This window comes from Varanus komodoensis, unplaced genomic scaffold (genome assembly GCF_004798865.1).
Source record: "Varanus komodoensis strain SLA01 unplaced genomic scaffold, ASM479886v1 scaffold3, whole genome shotgun sequence".
In the NCBI taxonomy this organism is placed as follows: Eukaryota; Metazoa; Chordata; class Lepidosauria; order Squamata; family Varanidae; genus Varanus; species Varanus komodoensis.
The window spans coordinates 18,245,058-18,270,423 of NW_025335761.1; the positions used below are offsets into that span (position 1 = coordinate 18,245,058).

Here is a 25,366-nt window from a genome sequence, read left to right on the forward strand (position 1 = left end):
TACAAGCACTGGTTGGGGTGTGCCTGAAGTTCACTGTGCCAAGAGCACACTGCATAACAGAGTGTAGTCAGTGCAGCAGACTATCCGTTAGGCCCGTCTGCTCCTATCCAGCAATGCCAAAAATCCCTGTGGCCTGTGCCACTTGTGGCATCCATGTCTTCACATTATGAATGGCAAGAGTCTGAAGCTAAAGTTAAAGAAATCCAGTACAGTGGTACCTCGGCTCACGAACACCTCAGTTCATGACCAAATCGGGTCGTGAACAGAAATTTCATAAAAATTTTGCCGCAGATTACGAACTCTGCATTGGGTGACGATTGCGAGCACACCAGCCTTCCCTACACAGGCGTGATCGCGGTCGTGCTGGGGGAGAGGGAACATGGCTGCATTCGTGCTGGGGGGGAGATGGCTGTGATTGTGCCCGTGTTTCCTGCCCAAGCATGCCCGCCTCCCCCCACCCCCTCACAGGATCGCTGCGGGGGGGGGGATGGTCCCAATCTTTGTTGTTCTTTGTCACTTTGCTTCAAATTTTTGTAAGTTAAAAAAATAGTAGCAGAACGGATGAACCTTATTTACACTGACCCTTATGGGGAAATCTGACTTGGCTCACAACCAATTTGGGTCACGACCAGAGTTCTGGAACGGATTAAGTTTGTAAGCTAAGGTACCACTGTGCTCTGTAGGATAACTGGTCTTTACTTTCAGAAAGCTTACTAAATGTTCAAATGCAGAATTTGTGTAGGCCTATGATTTCCCAACAAACTTCATTAAAGGATTGTTGCACTCCCTACAGCCATAATTCTTGGTTTTCAGGTCACTTCTGGTGACCAGACCAGAAGTATCTTACTTGTTGTCCTGGTTTCCATCCATGACAATACAGCCTTGATAAGCATGTGTTCGCATGGTTCGCATGTGCTGGGGCTCGCTCGCTCGCTCGCTCGCTCTCTCTCTCTCACACACACACACACACACACACGTTCTCTCAGCATGCCCAGAAACAAACTGTTTGCCTTTTTTTCTGACCAAGCTGTAATTTATAGCTTAGACATATCAAAAGCACCAAAAAACCTTGCCACTTACCCACACTGCATTTAGAAAGTGTGACAAACCAGATCATTATTATTCTTATCCCTGTATTTATTATTTATTTAGCTCGACAACACTACAATTCCTGCCACAATGCTCATTTTTGCAGAAACAGAGAGCACTAATAACACACTGACAAATTATGAAATGCTATTTAAGTTGTGGTTTCGGTGAACAATAACCTGAGTTTTAAAAAAAGGAAGCAAATGTCATAACAGCTCCACCTCCACATGCATACCTTCTTCTAGTCTCTTAACAAACATGTATGGCTTTAGCCTTTATTTCTTCCTCACTTCCACAGCATTAATGTTATTCCTTTCAGCCCCTTTAACATGCTGCCACAACTGGCATGTTAGAAAGAAGAACATTAGGGTGGCATTACAGGGTCAAAGTAGCAACAAATGTGACTCAGTGGGTGGCTTTCAGCCAAGTACTTTGCAGAAGTGTTCTGTACTTTTAAAGTGACATGTCAGTGCAACCCACTGTCTCCTCTCCCCACAGCTACTACTTGCAAAAATCACTTACAAACAGTAGCGCAATTCTAGGGGGTTTTTTTTAACGGTTTGGGACTCTTTCTTATGGCCCTGCTCAAAGTAGTACTAATTAACTGAAGCTGGTAGTGTACTTCTTCTGGTATTCACAACAGAAGACTGGGCACTTGGGGAGTAATCCCCATAAGGGGGAAAACCCCTTAACACAGCAGAATTTGTAGAACTTACCAGTGCAGTAAGAAGAGCTGTTTTAAAGGGGAACACACCCTCAGACTATTGCATGCAAACAACTGATAGTGGATGTTTTGCAGAGGAAGGTTATAAAGGTTTTTCAAAATGGCCAAAATCAAAAATCAAAGTCAAAGGACAACTAACCATTAATCTCTGCTCCATGACCCAAACACACTCTGGTGTTAGGAAATGAATAAAGAACTGAGGGGGGATTCATTTCTCAAATCAACCACTCCAAAGAGATTTCACTGTAAGGAGTGTGCAGGAAAGAAACAAGCATGCAATGGGAAATGAAAACTGCAGACACCAATGACAGGAAGCACAAAGGACAGGAAAGAGGCCTACAAAATGGAACATCTTCAGAATGGGGAAGCAACAGAGAAAATTTCATTTCAGTTCAACCAGATTTGTGGCATTTTGTTTTGTCTAACTGCTTGATGTTTTAGAAAGTACTCTGAAAATGAGATAAGCTAAACTCAGCCACAAGTATTACTTACTGTTTTGAGAACTACTGCAATTGGAGCTGTCTCCTGTGTGGATAATGCAAAACCAGAAGGTAATCTATACAATTCTGATACAAATGTACATTCTTTCCTTTTGGAAATGAGTTGCTTGCTAACGATTAACGGAGCTGTTAACTAGGCTATTTTAGGCTCTTCTCTTCCAAGCTGCCAAGAAGGTAGTTGCTAGCAACAGAAGTCTATGTTTACGCCAGCCATGTGGGCACTGCAGCAGGCCCTGGAGTTGGAATAACACAAAAATGGTCAGGACCTCTCTTTGCACTCATATTCCCATAACCATCACTATGTTTCTGCTTTCACACAATCAAGCTAAATTAACCCTCCCCAATCTGGCACCCTCCAGACAATTTGAGCTACAACTCCCAACACACCCAGTTAGCTGAACTGCACAAGCTAAAAACAACTTCCAGTTTTAAAACTTTATCCTTGTCTGTCTTTTTCCATTGTATAGAAGCACTGTAGAGCATGTTTATGGCAAAGGTCATCTCTGCTCCCTCTTGGACTTTCTACTCCAGTGCAAATGAGTAACTGGGTCAAGGGTGAGTACCAAGGCAAGCTTAAGTCTGTGCCCGGTATGGTAGATCAACAGGCTCACTGCTGCACAGAGTTAAACTGGTAACAAAACACACTGAGAAGTGAAAAAGGCACACACAGATCAGAAATGTGATTTGGGGGAAGGGGCAAAATTCAGTATACAGTGCATGATTTGCAAGCACAGAATCCCAGTTTCAATGCCAGGTGCTTTCAGTAGGACTTGGAAGGGCCATCCCTTATATCTCACAGCACAGCAAACTTCAGTGGTAGCCACAAAACTCTCTCCTCTCAGTCTCCTTAAAAAAGTTTTAAGAAACACTTCAGAAACATTAGGGCAGTCTTTTTTCTCTCTCTTCCTATCCTTAGTCTTTTTCTCCCAATCTACTCCTTTGCCTTGTCCTCTTCCCAGACTCTAATCTCATACTTTATCTCCCCTGGCCACTCATATCACAAGGCCTCCATGGCAATTGTTATGTGACCAGCCACATCATCAACTGGAACCTCAGACAAAATATGCCAGGGATGCAAAGCCTCTTCCACCCTGAGGGCCAAATTCAATTTAGGAGAAGACTTCAGAGAGTGTATCCCTTTGCTGGGTAGAACTAAAGGCACAGGACAGGGGCCAAAGGAGTGGGACCAAAATATTTTTTTTAAATAACTGGATGCTCTAGCATAAAGCTCTCACTGCCACTAGCTAAGCCTTGGGAGAGGCATTTCAACTGGGGCTGTTCAGCTTAGAAAAAAGGTGAGAAGGGGAGATATAATAGAGGTATTTAAAATAATGTATGGTGTGGAGAAAGTAGAAAACATTTTCCTCCCTCCCTCAACACCCAACCCTCATTAAGCTGACAGACAAGAAGATGTACAATATACAGCTGAACTATTGAATTTGCTGTCATGGGAAGTAGTGATGCCCACCAATATGGACAGCTTTACAAAAGGGTTAGATGGAGTGATGAAAGAAGAAGCTATCAGTTACTAGTAGCATTACTGGTTATGTGCTTCCTCCTTCACCAGAGGTGGCATACCCACATAACACCAGTTGTTGAAAAGCCTGGGCAGACATAGGTCTTCAGCAATCTTTGCCACTGTGTGCATGGAATGCTAGATTACATGAGCTTTTGGTCTGATCCAGCATGGCTTTGCATATGTTCTTACAAACAGCAAAGGGGTGAATTGGGACCCCAGATTTAGTCCCTAGACCAGAAGTTCTGCAACCCCAATATGGACAGTTCTGGACTAGATGGACCAATAGCCTGACATCATAAGGCAACTTCCCAAGTTAAAGAATCTGACACTCCCACTGAATCAGCAATCTTACCATGCATTCCTATGCATGGCAATTCAAAAGGAAGGCCCACTGAGCTCAAAGGAACCTACTTCCAAGTAGCTGGGTATAGGGTTGCAGCCCTAGTAGCTTTATTTAGAATAAAGTAGTGACTAAAGACTGTTTCACATACACAATCTTACAGCCCCGTGTATGTTCACAGCAACTACTAATTCCATAATGGATATTCGTGTGTACATGACTACTGATTAAATTCACAGAAGACTTGAAACTGAAATGCTAGCATACATCTGAGAGTTATAATTTATTTAAAAGATTTATACACCACCCTTCTTCCCATTCTAGGTGACATATCATTGCATAAACACATTAATAAAAATAGATTAAATCCTGGAACAAATAAAACTCCAAGTTCACTGTAGAATTTTTAACAAGAATGTTTTTTCCTGGTAGGAAAGAGACTGCAGGATAGGCAAGGGGGCTTCTTTAGATAGGACACTCCATAACAAGGAGGAGGGACCACTGTCAAAATCCCTTCCCTTGCTGTTCAGTAGCATGCTTCTGATAAAATGCTCCAATGACAGTAGAAGATTGTCTTTAAAGATTGTCTGCTGTGGCAATCAGGCTGATAAGCCACGTGAATGGAGAGGTTCTACTTCCCCAGACATGTGAGGATAATCTGGAGAGCAATAAGTTGAAGAAGACATTTATGGTGACTCATCATCAGTACAAAATCAGGCATGTTCCTAAATGGTACCCTCAGAAGGCCTGCACATCAGTGCCTGCCCTCTTGAATGCAACTGATTTCCAGCACAATCACTTCAAAAACTCTGCACAGCCAACTGGGTGCAGGGGGAAGGAAAAGAGGCTAGGTTTCAACATTTCAGGAAGTGACTTGACTTCATGTGCCATGATTTGCTTTTCTAAAAGAAACAAACAAGACTTTGGCCTGGCTCCTGGCCACAAATATAAAACAAAATTATAGCATTTCCTCTCAAACCAGGAGTGCTTAAATATATCTCCAAGGAATTTATACTGGAGTGTATTAGCAATTAAGGGAAAAACATAACAAGAGCAATGCTGGATCAGACCAAAGTCGAGCAGCATGTTCCTACAGTGGCCAACCAGATACCTATGGGAAACCCATTGGCAAGCTGGGTGCAATAATACTCTCCAAGTTGTGCTCCCCAGCAAGTGGTTGACATGGGCATATGCCTCCAAAACTAGTAAAATCCTGCCATTATGATTAGCAGTAATTAACAGTCCTATACACCATGAATTTCTCAAACCCAACTTTAAAGCTACTAGCTATGGCCATATTTTGTGGAAATTCCATAGTTTAACTCTACACTGTATAAAGTACATCCACTCCTGAATCTGCCACCATTCAGCTGGATTAGAGAGGGTGAGGTTCTAGTATTAGGAGAGAGAAGATGAAGCCTTTCTCTAGTTACTTTCTCCACATTATTATCACCCTCTGTTATGTCAACCCCTTATTCACTTTTTACTACCTAAAAAGTCTCAAATATTGCAATCCTTCCTCCAGTGGAATGGCTCCAGTCCCTTGATTATATTTGTTGCCCCTTCCTATATCTTTTCCAGCTCTACAATATCCTTTTTTGAGATGCAGTGACCAGAACTGGACACAGTAGGTAGGTTCACATGACATGACGAGCCACCATGGTTTCTTGCACAGGATGGTCAGCTGTGTAATATTTCTGTATGGTATGCTTGGTTTTTAGAAACCGCAATAAGGAACAATGGTTTGATCCATCATTTCCATACTTCACCATGGTTTCTCCAGTTGTTCAAACCTGGCATTGTGGTTTCACAGTCCTGGCATTTAGCTACCTCAGAGACTCCTGAAAAGAGCAGCAGCTGCAGAAGCTGCACCACCCAACCAGCATAGCAGCAAATTTCAGGCACAGCAGTTGCTGAGATATGTGCAAGAAGCAGAACACCTGAACAAGAGAAGAGATCATGACAGCATAGTGCAGCCTTTCCCAACCTTGTGCCTTCCAGACACATTTGAAAGGCAACATCCAGAATTCCCAGTCGATGGCCCTGCTGGATAGGAATTCTGGGAGTTGCGGTCCAAATGCCTCTGAAGGCCACCAGATTGGGGAAGCTGGCGTAGTGTATCCAGGCAAAAAGCGGACATCATGGAAACCTCAAAGTTACTAGCTGTGAACCCAGTCAGTATTTCAAGTGTGGTCCCATAATAATTTGAATATATTCATTATGACAGCAGCAATTTTATTTGTGGATTTCTTTCTAAAGTTCCATCATGAAATTTGCCTTTTTTTAACAGCAGCAGCATACCGGATCAACATTTTTACTGATACAGATAACTGAAATTCCCATGAAGATGTTTAGAGAAAGAGGAAATCTCACAAGTGAATACATTTCAGCCCCAAAAGATTTTGCAGATTGGATTTTGTTGAAATTATTTGAAGTGCATAAAGCCCATATGAATTTTCACTTTTAATTAATATTTCCCTCACTACTGCTGCAATAACCAAGCGCTAGGTAGCCATAATCTGCACCTGCTTGTGCTTTGAAAACATCTTGAGAGAGAGGAAGCCCTCTATGGATTTCTGAGGTCCACATTTTACTACAACATAGCAAACCAAGAAAATTCCACAAGGCTGCAGTTACTTGTTGGACCAAGACAAAAGAATATGGTCCCAACCATAGCTGTCACAAGAGTAGCTCCAGGATTACATATTTTACTCACAAAAAAGGTGAACAAGTCCCACAAACAAAGGAACAAATTCGTGTTAAAATCTTTCACTTACATCTATTATCACAATCCCAGTCAGTTCGCTTATCTCCAAAAACTTAATAGCCAGATTAAGCAGAATAACAATTTTTTGCTCATAATAAAGGACGTGGCACCTCACACAAAAAGAGACACAACTGAATCAAGAGGTATAATGCAGCTAACTAAGCACTTGCAAACCACACTGATTTAAGTGGGAGAAGGTTAAACGCATATACTACTGTCACAGAAAACTATTTTCAGAGGGCTAAGTTGGTCTGGAACTGTGATACATTATATTGGAATCAAAGTCCTGGTTCATCTTTAAGACTAACAAGTTAGTTAGCCGAAGTATTTTGAACTACAGTTCACTTCATCAGATGAATGAAATGCTATCCTCAGTCCACATGTATATGCAAAAAAGTTTAAGCACTGTGGTTAGCAGAAAGCAAAGTGCATGGGATCCAAACAGTGATGATTACTTTAAAGTTTAAGTATGTGTAAAATTTGTAGTTACTATTGACTAAATAACATTTCCAATAACATAAGCATTTCAGTACTGGTAAGCTAATCAACACCTGTGGTGGAATAAAACTATATTCTCAGATAAGTTTTGTGGAAGTTGGAAATTATTTTACATGCATTTTATATAAAATATAAATTGTCACACACTGTAAATGTGTTCCATTACACTGTACATATCTATCTTTATATATATGCACCTGTATATATTCACATTCCTACAGCTAGTTACATTCCACTGGGCTCCATCTAAGCAAGCTGACCCGGTAGCTGATTTTTCTAGCCACATGACAAACTATTCCAAAAGTTAAATCCTTTTACACTTGAAATTACAAACCACCAATCTCATTTTAAAAAATTAAGTCCCCTTATTTGAAACTTTGCAAGTATACTTTCATTTACATTCCTCTTCTGAATATTTCATGTTTGTTAAAACTGAAGTTTTGTATTTTCAGCTATCAACATTAATTATGACATCACTATGCTGAAGCACCTAACACACAGCTCATGCATCATATTAATAATTTCAGCAAATTATGAATTTTTAGGACTACCAAGTACTATTGATATCTTCCACTTACTAGAGAACAAATATTTTGTCCGCTAGTTATCAACATTGGTTCTGCAAAAATCTGGGCACTCTGCCCACAATCCTGCACACCTAATTTTGAGCTGGACGGCAGACCTTGTCTTCAAGCAATTGATCTTGATTACATCTTTGCAAGTGTGCAAAGAGTAAACACTGAATCGCCATGCAATAAATGTTGCCATGCCAGCGGGCTCTGCTGAGAGAGCCAGACAGAGGGCCATTCCTCCAGCCTTGCTAGAGATCTCCCCTATGAAGGCTCCTTTGCCCTCAGCAGTAATGAGGGAGGAAGCTCAGCTTTCCCACCAGTGCTCCTACGATACTTAATTCCTCTCTTTCTTTCCACCCCATTCTTTTTTCTTATATATCGTGTTGTTTAAGTCTGTGGGCAGGGGCTGTCTTCTCTTACTGATAATTGTAAGCTGCTCTGATAGCTTTTTTGGCTGAGGAGCAGAATACAAAGACACTAAATTAGTATTTTTCAAAGCTACCTTATCTATAGGCAGGTATAACTGAGCAATGCAAAATACAAATGGACTGCATGACCAAAGGTTCTGATCATATGCCTGAGAAGTATAAGGGAAGGCTTTTGTGAGCTACAAACCAGCATGTTTTCATGGTTACAGCAAGCAATTAGTATGCATTCTTATTTAGGAAATGTATGAATTACATAATCAAAAATGTGATATAAAGCTATTGGTCTTTGTTTCTTGGTGAAATATGTAGCCTTGATTTATTTCATCTATGGCAATAAACATACAAATGGGATGAAAATGCACTAATGTACAGTTTCCAGCAAGAGAGCATCCAACCCTCCCAGTAACTATGTAAGTATTGTACATAAATATAAGGATGGCCATTTTAGACAGTACTGCAATACCTGCCCTAAAATTACATAGACAGACTGAAAGCAGAAACCACCTAGAAATCAAGGAAGTACACTCAAGTGCAACATGGAACTGGGTTGCAGGGTAGAAGACAGAAAAGTCAGGATGCTGTTTTACACACGTCCGCTATCTGTCTGAACATTCAGCATCAAAAAATGCATGTGCTGCAGCAAACTTCCCACACTTGGTGCTAAAACACTCTATTGGGACTCACACAGTTCTACTCTTCCCACCAATTGATCCTATCATCCACCACCCACATTCATGGCAAGCAGTCATTTAGTTCACTCATTAGGAACTCAGAGGCCTGCTCTTGAGTTTGCAGCAACTCCTGAACTCTGTCTCTTTTCTTCAAAGATTATGCAACCTTATCTATGAAGCCATAAATTCCTCTCTGTTCCTCATTCTCTACTGCAATCCTCTATCCACCTACTTAAGAATAGACATTTACAGGATTGCACTGCAAATGGGGAAGAAGTGCTTCTTGGTCCAGCTGCTTTTTCCAAGGATAAATGAACTTATTAGACTGTATATATCCTTATTTTAAAATGTTAAGAAAGCCAACTGTGGAGAAGATGCAGCATCTTTCAAAATGCTTTCCGTGCTAGAAACACAGCCCATTACCCTCTTCTCACTTGCAAAATCCCAGCAAATACATTTATTGGATCAAGCACTTAAGAAACAGAACATATAACTTTAGACCATCAATGCCAAGCATTTACATACTCCAAGGACTTTCTTTAGGAGTATAACAGCTCCCTGGTTAGTCAATTTCTGGATTCTTCTTGAAGGCTGCACACTGCAAGAAAAGTTAATACTGACTGGCAACATTTATATTTGTTTGCCATTACATACTGATCACAATGAGAAACCCAAGTTTAAGTGGAATAATCTTCAAAATCCAGCTGCAATTTCTAAATAAACCTGTCCCCTCCAGATACTGCAAACTACAACTCCCACTGCTGGTTGGCACTATGAGAATTCTAATTCAAAACATCTGAAGAGTATCCCATTCCACCAATGCGTGGATAGATTGTGTTTGTTTTTTGCAGATACTGCATCAGATCTTAGCACTTTTGCACATACTCCTTGCTCACAAGATTGATTGTGATGTTGAAAGCAATTCCATAATACTTTATGGCAAAGGAAGTGTGCAAAGTTCCTGCACCCTTCAGCCTCTCTCTCTATGCAGGGATCTAAAACAATTGAATTCAGTGATTCCAGATTCAGTACTAAGAAATAAGAAGCAACCCACACATATGTATACATGGAGGATTGTGTAGGAATTGTTAATACATTTGGCCAATGCATGAACTTAAGAACAAACAAAAAAGACCTGGAAGATAAATAACCTTTTTAAAAAGACATATTATCTATCAAAAAGTTAGTAATGTACACAATACATCTCATCTGTGAAGAAAGAATGAATAACTGTTTACTGCCTGTAAAACATGGGTTGGCTTGAACTCTTCATAAAACATATAATAAATAATAACAGTCAACAGATTCCTGCTGAAAGTTGTCCAGCTCAGAGCCAAAATCTACAGAATGCAAAATGTACAAGGGCCAATTACAAACCTCTGGTTAATAGCAAAGCTCTCATTGATTTCTAGAGACTAGAACAGTTCTGATGATGTCACCAGCTAAACTATGACCATACGCCCTGACAAGTCACTCTGACTGTGATTACACATTTCTTTCAACATTCATACCACTTCTGCAATCCACAAGGCACTGAAGCAAGATGAGATCAGGGTTCTTGGATCCAGAAGTCACCTGAGCTTTAAGCACCACCTTAATTCTTTTCACATCTCTCTTCCCATATTCTGAGCACAAGAGAATCCACTTACTTGGGGAACACTACGCCAAGAGACATTCTACCCTTCACTGCTAATATGCCTCTATGGACTAAACTAAGCAACCACATAATTTGCATACTAAATAACCATCTTTAAGAATACTATCCCACTTCTACAATTCAAATTCCAGCACAAATTTAAAAAGAGTGCATGCAAGGGTTAGAACTGCAACAATAACTTTGATGCGTTGGAGATGTCAAAAATAAATAACTCTTTTGGTACGAACTCCGCACCTCACTTCACCTTTGTGAGTAAACTCGGAGGCTCATTTGTACCAGTGTAAAACTCTAAAGGAACAGTGCGTTGGTCCTACTAAAATGTAACATCTGTATCAAGAGCTCCAAGGTGAAGGGGGCAGGAAGAGTGTCTTGTTGCCCCAGAGTGAAGTCATCCAGTAACCGAGGGCAAAAGAAGGCATAAGGGAGGGGTGCCTGCTGAAAGAAAAGACTCCACACCTTCTACTTTCCCCCAGACTCAGAGCATAGGTTAAACCCTCCCATCCTGTTATTTACTATTAATCAAAGCGAAGGGCCAGAGGATTAAAGTGAATCATCAGTGGGGGGGGGGGGCGCGAAGGCACTGAGATTGACATCGCGTCGTATTTTCCAAGAAAATGTCACAGGATGACCAAAAGCAGAGGCAATTCGAAAGAACCCTTCCATGCTGTTCTCTCATCAAGAGCTTTGCGTCTTACCAAGACAAGGGAACTGGTAACCAGAATACTCCGTATGTAGCTCATTTCCCGGTTCTGAAGGGAGGACACCTCCTTTCCGCGGCCGCCCATTACCAATGCTGAAATGCGTAGCTGCACAAACAACGCGAGGCACGTATTATGCAGAAGCCAACCAAAAAGTTCGCCCAAGTCCTCTTTCTCCCTAATTCATCCCATCAGCCCCAGTCCTCTCTCTGCAAAAGCCTTTTCCGGGCTGCAAATAAACCGTCTCCGCAAGCTGCGGTTTCTCCTCGGGTTGAGCAGAAACCCAACGTTGCAAAACAAAACGAAAAAAGACACAGAAGGCCTCGGGACCCTGCAGGCGCTCTCGATTTGAAACTCACCTCCTTGCTCCCACGCGTCAGAGAAATGAAAGGTTAGCCCCCATCGCTTTTCGTTGCTTTAGTTCCAATCCAAAAAAACAACAACCAAACAAACAAAAAACGCCAACACCAAAGCCTGAATCGATCTCCAAAGGCCACCTGGAAAGAAAGCAGGAAGTTTTCTTGCAATCGCGAATATCGTGTGCAGTTGTCACCCTGCTCAGTCTTCTTTCTGTGTACGGGGAAAGAAAAACTCCTGCGGTGTACCTGGCTCGATTCTCCCGCAAACGTCTATTCTCCCTTTCTGCCAACCGCACGCTGCAGTATCAGGTTTGCAAGTCTCTGAGTCACAGATTTGAGATCACACAGCTTGGGGAACAGAAGAGAGCAAGCTTGGAGTAGGGGGGGGGAGAGAGAACCCCGAGCTACGAAAGCAGCAGCAACTGCAAAAGCAAAGGAAGCTGGCTTTCCCCCCTCCTCCTCCTCCTCCTCCTCCTCCTCCGGCGAACGCGGAGATTGCACAACTCTCACGCAAGGAAATTGGAGCAGCGTTCTGCAAGCAAAAAAAAAAAAAGGGCACGCACACCACGCTTTTGCTCCGCAATAGAAGTCGAACCAGCTCTTCCTCTTCATCAGCACAACTGCCTCCTTTGCTCAGGCTCCCCCGCCCAACAGCAGGCCTAAGTCCCGCCCATTTCCTGTTGCCATATAAGGCGAATAAAGTTTCCTTTTCCCCCCCTCCCTCCCCGCTTCTAATAATCATCCAGTAACACAACGCGGCAAGCCTGCAAGTGTATGTGTGTGCGCCCGCCCATCCAAAATGTTTGGTTGGCAGGAGGCACCAGTTGCTCTAGCGCATATTAGCATCTCGATCCAGCGACAAGGTCAGGGGGAAGAGCCTGGTCACGTTACTGGAAACACTCCTTTGCCAGGAATAGTGCTGACTTTCTTTCCCATGCTCGGAGAGACTTTTACTTTGGTCTCTTGCCTCTGTAGGCTTGAGCCAGTAAATCATGCGGATGCGCTGAGATGCATTGTGCGAAAACGAGAAAGGACAAAAAGCAGAACAGAAGAATATTTAATCTTTGAAACCTCGTGTAAAGGGGTGGTTAGAAAACAGCCAACGGTCAGCCCCAGATTTGGTTAGGTCAGCAGGGCAAAGTCATCGCCTTACATTCGGGAAGGAAGCGTGCAGCCTGATTCTGCGCGCGCAATTTGGCACTTAGCTTGCGAGACCCTGCTCCCAACAAGCAAGTGCGCGCAGGCTTGCCTCCGGCATTCCATGGGAGTAAACGCCACTCAGCGGAGTGTGGCTTACTTCCGAACACACACAGGATTGGGCTTGTCCATCTTGCACAAAATAATACGCTCCTTGGTTTGCACGTATGCATTCTTAAATCAGCTTGTCTCGAAAGTGCCACGCTATGTACTGCTGTAAAAAAAAATCACACACCGACGTGGAAAAATGCAGATGGCTGAAGGAGAGGATAAATTTTAAAATATGGGAAGCAGGTTAGCCCATCAGTGATACGAAGTCTAAAAGAATTTCAGAGTTAGATTCCTAAGTGTTAGGCCTCCTAACAGCTTTGCCATGACTCATCGTTTGCTCTTGTGCAACAGCTCCAGCTCCTTTATCCGAGTGTATGAAAGAAGGCTATTGATAACCACTACGTTAGACTGCTTTGAGCTCTGTACCTTAAGACTGGCTTCCTTTTTGCCACCTCCCACTAAGTAAACTGCGTTCTCCGGTCCGCCGTCCCCCCACCCCTTTCAGTTTGCATTTTACACAGCACACCCGAGATCACTGCAGCAGTCTTCTTTTATTGCAACCTGAAAGTAATGTGTATTGCAAATGAGTGCAACAGGAAGAAATGGTGCTATGGCAGAAACTTACAGGAAAGAATCAACGCACGTGTGCTGGTTCCTGCATGAAAATGAGAAAAAGTAGCCCTATTGCAGTTGGGCAGGAGTTCTCATGTCCCATCTTGCAGCAGCTGCATTTGCCGCATTCCTTATGCTGTAAAGTGCCAAACTTGAGAGCCCAAAAGATAGCTGTATGTACAGTAGTCAGAAGGTTTAAAGAGCTTTTTAAAAAGAATTTAAACTAACACAGGAAAAGGCAAATTATACTGCTGCAATAAATTGTGTAAACTGGGAGAGTTTTGGGTGGCTTTGAATGTGAATGTACCATGATAAAAACTATATAAAGTGTTCACAGTGTACCACAATCCACCCCCAGATACACACACCCTGCCCCTGCTGAGTATCTGAAGTTGTCTAGTAGTCTACTAAAACTTACGCCGTAAGAAATGTGTTACTCTTTAAGGCTACGATCAGACTATGCAATAGAGCTTTTAAATTTTATTTATTACATTCACATCCTGCCTTTTTTTCCTCCAAGAAACCCAAAGGACCATACACAATTCCCCTCCATGTCCTCTGTGTGGGATTGCGCTAACTAGGCATACATAGGATTACATACTCAGGATCACTTAACACAAAATAAGTGTTCCAAATCTGTTTCAAGATCCTGAATTAACATTCTTGCTTTGTAAAGTAAAATAGAGTAAAAATATTCTACTAAAAACAAAGAGCAATCAAGGGCTGAAGTCAGCCCATTCCATTTCTGTGTGATCCCGTCCAGTAGTCTGCTTTTCTTTAGGCAAAAGAGAGTTCTGTAATCTGAGATCCACTACTGGAGATAATACTGAACTAATACTGAGGCACTACACATGTGAAATCCATGCTATATACCCTATGGCTTTTTTCTTGTGACCCATATGAAATAACATGCACACTCAAAGAACAAATACAAGTTTTTAGAGAGTTCTCCAAGATTTCTGCATGCTATTTGCATTCTGTAGCTGTATGTGGACTAACCACAGCTTAAACACAAAACTAGGGAAAACCTGAGTTAAGCAGATGTATACGTTGGACCAAAACCACTATTTACAAACTTCTAGTTTGTGAAATAAAAGTACATGGGCACATAAGCCAAACCAACAAAAACCCAGGTACCAGAAAAGGATGCCAACACTTTGGCAGCCCAAATATATCCAAGGCCAAGTGGAGGCCAAAAGGAAGAAGACCACACCTGACGTTTTGCTACAGCAATATGCTTTTCAGCAATAAAACAGCATCCTTTTAAAGAAAATAGGCATATTGGCAATTATTTCCTAACTGAAAATTGCTGTGTCTAGCTCCATCACAATTCACAGTATTACTTGTAAAAGAGCCCATGGGGACACTTAACAGTAAGGTTTTCTCCCTGCAACTTTCATTCATGCAGAAGAGTCAAATCTGAACATATGCAAATAGAAGCTACAGGGGAAAAAAGCTCAAGAAAGCTGCCTAGAGAATCCATCTGGATTAGTGGGTGACATACAAATTCAAAATTAAAATTAAAATTAAAAAAAGCACAGATGGCTTTTTAGGTCAGCTACAGGCACATTAAAAATTAGCTTTTTCTGAATACTCTTGGGCTTTTTCTTCTATTTTCACTGCAAAAACAAATAACAAGCAGTCTTGATAACATTCTCACACTGGGAAAGTGATATAAAGGAAACTGCTGGTGAGAGATTTCAGAGACAAGTGACTACAGATTCCATTTAAAGCAATATTTCAGGTACTTCTATTGAGTGGGAGCCAATTCTGTATTTTCATGGAAGAAATGGAAACTCTGTTTGCACAGAACACATCACTGCTGAGGCAGCATTCTAAAATCACTGCTACCAAGTTTTTTCCAAACCATTTTTGACGATAAACAGAGCACATGAAACCCAGAGATCCTCAGTCTAATTTCATGCCAACTTCAAGTTAATTTTTAAAGCCCTCTTCCACAAATGATCACTTCAGATTTCTGCCAAGAAAGATAATTTCCTCCTAAGCTTGGTGGTATCAGGACAATATGAGCAAAAGCACTGTCATAATATGGCTGCCAAAAGCCTGATACTGTAAGAACAGCTTTAAACTTAATGTGGAATTCTGCTTGGATCAGAAACCATGTTGCAGATCTTGTTCCCCACTTACACCTTAGATACACCTGTCCTGAAACATCTTCCTTTTGTCTTAATCCGTGCAACCCTTTTGTTTTAGTCTCATATGCCTCTAGCATACTGCTATGGGATCCCTCACCCTCCTCCAAACAGACAATAATTAATATAAAAGCATCCTTTACAGACTACACCTTGGTAGTCCCTTCAGGGCTATCTACATGCTGCACATCTGAATAAACTGTAAATGTTCTTCTGATTATACACCTCCATCATACCTGTGCTCACTGTTTCTTGACAGTAGGAAGAAGGTAGCTGTGGCAAGGAGACCAGGGAAAGGTGTGGTCCTGCCCACTTTTAGCTCTGGCCCCACCCACTAGATGGCAAAAAGGATCTTAACCATTTGTTGTAGGTACAGACAGCAAAGCATGCAGTCCCATCAATGTTGTGGAAGCTTATGCTTTTAATAAATTGGCAGTGTTTCCAGAACTTCAGATTTGTGGGCAGAATCTCGAAATATTTGAAGATTATTGAACATAACTTCAGCAAAAGCAAATTGTAAGTGCTTTTCATGGTAGAGTTGCAGCTCAAGCTTACACAGCTTTATTCAGAAGGGATATTAAGTACCAGTGAGTTAAGTGGGTTTTACTCCCAAACAAGCAAACATCGGATTGCGCTGCGATCATCAGTGCCTAGATGATTGCCATTGACTTAAATTCACTGACTGTAACAATTCAGTGTTGCTCACAGTCATTCTGGGTTTCCATTTTCATGCAATAAAGTAGATTGTGTAGGAAAAAAACACCCCATGCAGGAGTACAGATTATCACATCCATAACAATGTTCAGGAACCAGCAGCTTGTGATTTGCTCAAACTGGTAGACTTTCACAATATAAAACATTGAGAGCATCTAGTTGTGACTTTTTTGTCTAAAAATATATTCAGGAGAAGAGAACTTTTCAAAGAACCATATGAATAGCACTAGTTTGTTGTAAAAAAAAAACTTAGTTCAAATGAAATAGCTACTCTGCTCCACTGCGTTTTTGTCTTAGCTGTCCCTGTTGTATTAGACCAAAATACTATGGTAACAGGACAAGCTGAATCTGCCAGAATTCTCTTTTCTTCACAACTCTGGAAGGCATAGAAGCCCTTTCCTGATAATATAAATACATCTTTTTATATTTAAATCAATTGAGGGCAATAAAATCCTGAGGTATGTCACAAAAACCTGAAACTCCAGGTTTCAGATACAAAAGTGACCATGAATTTCAACTTCTAAAACTTTTCAGAACAGTCTTGGTAAAGTTTCACTGAAACACCTACATGAAAAAGTCACTTTGGAGTAGGTCACTATGTGCTGCCAATTTATTCACTCCCCAAAATAGACATGTTGAGTAACTAATCATGCCACTAGACTTTCAGATCCCTTCTGTGTAAGCAACAACACCGGACTGGAAAGCTATCCCAGTGCTACTAAGTTGTCCACAATACTCTCAACAGTGAAGCATCATCCAAAGAAACTGTGCCAATATTCAGATTGTCCCTAGACACAATCTGTTGTTGTTATTACTATTGCTATTATTACATAAGCACAGAAACTGAGGCCTCGAGATGGGGTTAAAGCTAAGCAGATCAGCCTCTGAACTGCAGTGCCACATAAGCTGCTCAGTAACTTCTGATGGTATAAACAAGAGCTGCTGGCACAGTCTTCTTCCACGGTTATTAATTAGGGGCTAACCACATGTGACAAGCAAATGCTTGTAAGTGAGCCCAGCACTGTTCATTTAAAAGGGAGGGAGGGAGAAAGGGGAGGAGGGAGAAAGAAGATGCTTCACAAGAGGAGAATTTAAGGGTGGAGAAGCAGACAGGAAGAAGGAAAGTTTAAGGTTACTCGGGTAATTAGCCACAGAGCAGCTTCTCCACACCTTAGGTGAAAGAGTGAACCTTGCAAAAGGAACAGGGCAAATATGGATGGAATTCTTTGGGGAGAGTGACCCTAGGCTGCATGGGTGTTTTATGTTCTTAAATTATAGGGGAACATCAGGAGCAAAAACAAACAAAAATGACAGGAAAGAACCAAGTATCAAAGGGGCAAGGAGCTGCAGCACCAAATACAAGGATGCAAAAGGAGAGGCAAAGTCTGGTACTGCAAAAACAACAAAAGCATTTCGTTCATTGGTTTCTCATTTTCAGTTTGCTTTTTTTTAAATGGCACTGCAGCAGTCTCATGCATGTTCTTATATACCTTTGACATCACCCCTTCACTGGCGTTTGTTTGGAATGTCTGAAAAGGCCCTTACTCAGGAAAGAGTGTGTAGTAAGGTCTATTCAGCTTTCCCATCCAAGGTGTCTTCTGGACTTCATCATCAATCCCCACAAGGCAACTGATGAAGGGACTGAACAAGCTGCTGGCAATGCTTGTTTGTAACCTCCAAAGTTCTTCAAGAATAGGATACAAGTGTAACAGATCAACAACTGCTAAATCTTCCAGTTTCTATTAAAATCTTGGGGGGGGGGGGTTGTATGTGTGTGAGCGCATACACACACAATAGGAGAAAGCAAGATAAACACTGAGGTACCCTCCAACTTTTAAGTCCATGTTTCTTTTTATTTTAATATTTAAGGGCACAGCTCTATGCATGTTTAGTCATAAAAAGTCCTATAAGTCCCAGCATTTCCTAGCCAGAATTTGAGATTAATATATACTTCACAGGATGGGGGTGTGAGAATTGTAAACACTGACTCTAACCTTCATATTTACAATCTTCCTATACACCTGAAATTCTCAATAACACTTGATACATCTGATGGATTTGACTATAATCCACCCAGGTTTATGCCTTAATAAATGTGTTAGTCTTTAAGGTGCCAAGACCCTGAAGTTTTCACTGCAAGAGACTTACATAGCTATCCAACTGAAAACTGTCAGAAATAAATATTACAACATTGTTGTGGAGTTTTAAATTTATGTTACTTACTACCAGTAATTCTGGGTGCAATGCAAGGGGCAATGTTTAAACCCCTAAAACAACCTGCTCCAACCTGAGGCCCTCCAGATGTATTCAAGGAACGTCCCAGAATTCCTGACCTGGGGCTGATAGGCATTGAAGCCCAAAACATATGCAGACATCAGGTTGGAGAAGACTCCCCTAAATAAGTTTGGGGCCCAGAGTCTCTCAAAGACATGTCTGTTTCCTTCTCTGCACATTTGGGACTTCTAGAGAGGTCCCTCCTTCATGTGCCTCAGGCTGCAGAAATCAGTATGATTAACTCAAGGAGTAGGCCTCACCATGCTGCTCACCTCTATGGAATACTTTTGCTTTTAGGAGGTTGCCTGTGGCATGTTTATTTCATCTGATTTTTACCTGATATCGTTAATAATCCTCCTGTGCAGCAGAACGCTTAATTTTTGTCCTGTTTTTATTTAGTTATTTTTGCTAGATGGTATAAACTGTGTTTGAAATACTTCATGTGAATCCTCTGAAGAGGTCCTTGAAAGTCACATAAAGAGATGAACTAAATAAATTTTTCCAAGAAGTGGGAGGATCAACTTGGTGACGGAGAAAGGAAAGGAAACTGCATGGTATGTTTTGTTTTATTTTTTTGCTGTCACTGCCTTTTTCTGGTGACTCAGGAAATTTAACAAGGAAGTGAGATTATGTCCTGTAGAGGCATAGATAATAATCCACTAAGAACTAGATTTTGGAATTCATACCACCTCATTGAAAAGTGTTCTATTCATTTCTTCCTGCTTTAGGCCACACTTTTTCAGGGATAGGGTACTGTATAAATTCCATTTGTCGAACAAGTGGAATTATTTGGGAATGTGAGCCTTCAGTTGCTTGAACCACCTCATTCTGCAATTGCAGTAATGAAATCTGGGCTGTATACTTGTAAAGTGGGAAATTTATGTCACAGGAAACCCCATGCCTTCTACAACTATTCAGATGGCAGAACAATTAACACATCCATCCGTTCTTCTCCTGCTCAAATCCCTCCATTCAATTAAATGACAGTCCACTGCAGAAGTTTAACCAACCTGTAGCAGAATTTGGATCATGTGGTGGAGGAATCCAGCCACATGTCACTCCTTGAGCACACAATGCAGAAATGTAGCTTGATATTCTTGTTCAGAACCTTTTTATGATGTATTCACACCCCCTTTTCCAAGCAGCATTAGCTTATACCCATAAAAATCATAGTAAGATTCAAAGAGCCCCCTCAATGGAGTTTAAAGGTACAATCCTATGCAAGTTTAGAAAGAACAGAGGCCTTTTTCTAAGTATGAACAGGATTGTGTCTTGAACAACTGTTCTCTCTCTCTGCTTTGCAGTTAGTACAGTGAGGAAAAATAGTGGCTACCTAATATTTTCTTCTGTTAAGCAAGAGGGAACTACATATAGCAGATGTATGCGTGTAGCAAAATATTTATTTTTATGAAAATCAGCCTTGGAAATCTAACAGTGTTTTTCTTTTTCATTTCTTTTCTTAAAAGAACGAAAACATACATTTTTACTAAGACCAGTGAAGAATGCTACCTATAAAGACAGAAGTAATTTCTCCCGAACTGTCACTACTTTCTTTTAACTATTCTAGGGGAAACAGCAGTAAACTTAGTGATGGTTCTTATATTGTTATTTCAGCACTTGATCTACAACTACTGCCATGCAAACCCTTGGTAGAAGCATATCAAAGTCATTCCAGTAATAAACCATCCAGTACAAAGCCTAAGCCACTTTGATAGTTTAGTTTAAAAGAGAATGTAGCTATTCATAAATTGAAGGGATAAATAGGATTACTGCCCTGGAAGTTTTACCACTGTGTGTACAGAGTGCTGGACTAGATGGACCTTTGGTCTGATCCAGCACGGCTTTTCATATATTAAAAGAAAATTAAGGCTCCATAATAATAAATTGAGAGGCTCAAAGCACTTAATTAGAAGAAATTAAATTACATATTATTTCTCTAAAACATGCATTTCCCTAATTCTGCCACTCCAGGCAAGTAAATAGTACTACTTGATACTTGTCATACTTCACTACTAAAGCCAACTTAAGACACAAAAGCAAATGCAGGCAAACCAACTAAAATATTTTAGAAAGGCTAATGAATACCTACCAAAGTAAACAAAGCATTCTTTCTTAGAAATTTCTTTAAGTCTCAGAATAGGAAATAAAATATTTAAAATATTTACACTGTTCCTTTCCTGACAAAAGTTCAAGGAGGATCACAACAAATAAAAGAAATAAATGAATTAAATCCAACTTCATGCAAGCAAATATCCCCTTGTTTTCATCCCGTGAACCCCCTCATGTCTGCTTAGACTCCTCCCGCAAAGCCTCTAGAGCAGATTTTGGGGATGGACAAGGGGACTGGAGTGGGTAAAGAAAATTCATGCTGGGCCAGGTTTCAGTTTCATTGTATTCAACTTCGTAATACCAAAATCGCAAACCCAAGCACAACAACAGACCAAGAAAATACAATTTACAAAGAAGCAATACAATTTTAAAAGCAAAATATTTAAAAGCATGAAAGAGCTCCACTGCAACAATGTAGGCCAGTGGTAATTTTAACACCCACCCCCTTACACACACACACACACACACACACACACACACACACACACACACACACAGAGGATGATCAGTGAAGGAGTAGCACAGATCTTCCTGGAAAGAATTTCCCAAAGGCTGGAGATGGGGCAACAGAAAGCCCATTCCTCATCCTTTTAAACTTGTATATGTGAAACCCATACAAATAACATCCATATTTCTTTTTAAAGTTCCCCTCCCATCATGTCCCATCTGTTCCAGGTTAAGAGGATGCTGTTCCTAAGGATCCCAAAATCCTGCACTTAATGCTGTTTCTGCATAATTTGTCTTTTTGTAATAAAATTTGCCTTTGTATCTCTACAGACAGGTTGGTTATAATCGTATCTGTGAATTTCAGATATATGGACTCGACAGCTTTAACAGATCCTTAAGGGAACAGGGCTAAATATTAGCTTAACTTGAAAACTGGCATTTTAAAAAATTTCACATCACTTTATTTATCAGCAAGTAAAAATGGGTCACCATGTGCAAAGTTGATTTGGGTCATTGCCCTCACCCAGAATTGAACCTGCTTAGTGATGCTTTCAAACAGAGGCAACATGCAATTCCCAAACTCACTTTAAACAAAAACAAAATGTGCTTCTTTACAAACTGGAATGAGAAGTGAAGCTCACTCTCCAAAATGTCCAAACTAGAAAGCCACTGCCAAATTAAATTCTCCTTATTTCTTTAAAGCAGAACCAATTCATTTTTTAATTTTGTAAAGGCTCTCCAAATATTACTATACTTCATGATGCTTCACAGCAGTGTTGTAGAACTCGCTGAAGAATTCAGCTCAATTTTGCCAGGGCAGATTAATTGCTTTCAATTAGAAAGCAATTGCTTTCCATTCGGTTGCTCTATATGCACCAAAGGTAGAAGCAATCTGAATGTGAATAAGAATCTCATCAGAGTTAACAACTTATGCTGTCTTCCTTCTGAAATTCATGAACATATCTGGAGTACCAGCTGCAGTATCTGTGGCAACACAAAGCAATACCCGAGCACCAGTGCCCAGGGGCCAAATCTGTTTCTCATAAAGGATCACATAATTGGCCCTTCACTGACCTACTAATGACAGCTGAATCTAATGAAAACATCACAATCCTGGTTGAAAGCTCCATCTGCAACAAAGTGTTTGGCACACACTTTAGGAGCATAAAAATTAGACAAATTTTGTGTCAAATATACTCCCAGTGGGTCCAACCTCAAGAGCTCCAGCCTTCTCCTGAGGCAAAGTGACTCCAGCATCATAGCAATGATATACATGTTCTGCAGGTTTTCTTAGACAGTCCCTCTAAAGCTGTAACATAAGTTTTGGCAGTGACAGTTCTGTGTATTTTAAAGGCCATTGTGCAAGACACCCCCAATGCCCTCTCTTAATTTCTTCTCACTACCATTCTTGCTAGCAACTATTGTTCCTCATCTTCTTTCTAATAACTGCAGCACTGGTGTGATCGACTCACAGTGAGCAAGGAGATCCCTCTTCTTCTGTTGCCTGGGCTCAAGCAAGAAGAAAATAAAGAGGCAGGTAGAAATGATGAAAAGGGGCAGTGGATCATGGAGGCTCTTTTCAGTGGGCTCCCTGTCCATACCTACCCTTGAAGGGAGAGGGTAGTGAGGCTGAGAAGGAAGCCAACTCATTCTCTCCCTAAAGCTGTGGGTAAAGCCTTTTCCTAACCAAAGTATAGAAAAGCCATTTGTCAGGAAGGTTTGAGTAGTCTGGTACCTGCAAGTGAGTATGGGATCAAGAGAAAGAAAAAATGGTCTGCCTTAGATTGACAAACCAGTGCCTTCAAAATATAGTAACTAATAAAGGAACCAAGTTGGACAGTTTGAGAAAGGGGGTGACTTAAACTTCCTGTAAGAGAACATGAAGTTCTGCCTTAAACAAGGCCTCAGAAGATGTGTTTGAGCCCTGTTGTTCTGCCACTCAAAAATAATGCACCTGCCTTTTCTAATGGAAGGATCTGTAGTCAGGAAGCATTGATGGGGTTGGTCTGAAGACCTCACAAGGCTGCCTTGCTTGGCAAGAATACCCACGCCAATCCATATTAGCAACTTGGAATAGGAGCTTTAAAAAAATACATTACTTTTTGTCATTGACATTTTTATTATTGTTTCATTTAGTTTTTAAATGTTGTTTTGTAACTGATTATATATGTTTGTTTTGTTTTTAGTTTGTATTTATTATGAATGTGACTAGTTTTTTTGGTAGAAAAACTGTAAAAGTTAAAAACAAATTATGAATACAGGCAGTCCCCAGGTTACAAACATTGAATTATGAACAACCCATGCTTATAACAAACTGCCATAAAGCCTATTAAGTTAAAAATTCAAGTTAAAGGCCTACTACAGGAAATTATATTCACCATAAAGAGAGAGGGAGTGAAAGAGCAGAGAGGGAGGCCTCCAAAGCATGCCTTCCTGCCCCATCCATCCGGAGAGGGAAATTTCTCTGGCATTTCCTTGCTGCAAACAGGAGGCTCTTGTTTCAGTGGCGGGGGGATGGCTAGAAATTTTTTTGGTTTTGCCACTTTTATGGGGGTCCTGCACCCCTAATCCTCACAAATGTGGAGGGCCAACTATATGTGATCCAACATTCATACAAATTTGGCTTAAAGGTGAATTTCTGTTTTCTCAGGAATGAAACGCACTCATAACCAAGTATTAAAAAAGTACTAATGGGGTGACCCAATTTTCATACCATGGTTGTTGTTGTTGTTAGTCACGAAGTCGTGTCCGACCCATCACGACCCCATGGACCACATTCCTCCAGGCCTTCCTGTCCTCCACATCCCCCGGAGTCCACTTAAGCGCATACCAACTGCTTCAGTGACTCCATCTAGCCACCTCATCCTCTGCCGTCCCCTTCTTCTGTTGCCATCTATTGTTCCCAGCATTAGGCTCTTCTCCAGGGAGTCCTTCCTTCTCATTAGGTGGCCAAAAGTGTTTGAGTTTCATCTTCAGTATCTGGCCTTCTAAAGAGCAGTCAGGGTTGATCTCCTCTAGGACTGACCTGTTTGATCGCCTTGTGGTCCAAGGGACTCGCAGGAGTCTCCTCCAGCATCACAATTCAAAGGCCTCAATCCTTTGGCACTCAGCCTTCCTTATGGTCCAGCTTTCACAGCCATACATTGCAACTGGGAAGACCATAGCCTTGACTATATGCACTTTTGTTGGCAGGGTGATGTCTCTGCTTTTTAGTATGCTGTCTAGATTTGCCATAGCTTTCCTCCCCAGGAGCAAGCGTCTCTTAATTTCTTGGCTGCAGTCCCCGTCTGCGGTGATCTTGGAGCCCAGGAAAATAAAATTTGTCACTACCTCCATTTCTTCCCCATCTACTTGCCAGGAAGTGAGAGGACCAGATGCCATGATCTTAGTTTTCTTAATGTTGAGTTTTAAGCCAACTTTTGCACTCTCCTCCTTCACCCGCATCAAGAGGCTCTTTAGTTCCTCTTCACTTTCTGCCATTAGAGTGGTATCATCTGCATATCTCAAGTTGTTGATATTTCTCCCAGCAATCTTAATTCCAACTGGAAATTCATCTAGCCCCACCTTTCTCATGATGTGCTCTGCATATAAGTTAAATAGGCAGGGCAACAATATACAGCCTTGCCGAACTCCTTTCTCAATTTTGAAACAATCAGTGGTTCCGTGTCCAGGTCTCACTGTTGCTTCTTGACCCACATATAGGTTTGTCAAGAGACAAATAAGATGGTCTGGTACTCCCATCTCTTTAAGAACTTGCCACAGTTTGTTGTGATCCACACAATCAAAGGCTTTAGGATAGTCAATGAAGCAGAAGTAGATGTTTTTCTGGAACTCTCTAGCTTTCTCCATGATCCAATGTATGTTGGCAATTTGATCTCTAGTTCCTCTCCCTCTTCAAAATCCTGCCTGTACTTCTGGTAGTTCTCGGTCCACATACTGCTGGAGCCTAGCTTGTAGGATTTTGAGCATAACTTTGCTAGCATGTGA

General features: G+C 41.2%; 1 protein-coding gene across 8 annotated transcripts in view; it reads right to left on the bottom strand.

Moving 5' to 3' along the window:
- Positions 1 to 25,366, bottom strand: part of MIDEAS (mitotic deacetylase associated SANT domain protein) — a 71,553-nt gene that overhangs the window by 35,945 nt on the left and 10,242 nt on the right. The window contains exons 1-2 of one of the 8 annotated variants that reach the window (XM_044435873.1): positions 12,069 to 12,268; positions 11,823 to 11,960 (exon numbers count right to left, since the gene is read on the bottom strand). The exons of 1 other annotated variant lie outside the window; for it this stretch is intronic. The gene's annotated coding sequence lies outside the window, so the exon portion shown is untranslated. 6 more of the 8 variants (XM_044435871.1, XM_044435875.1, XM_044435874.1 and 3 more) reach the window with 6 other exon arrangements.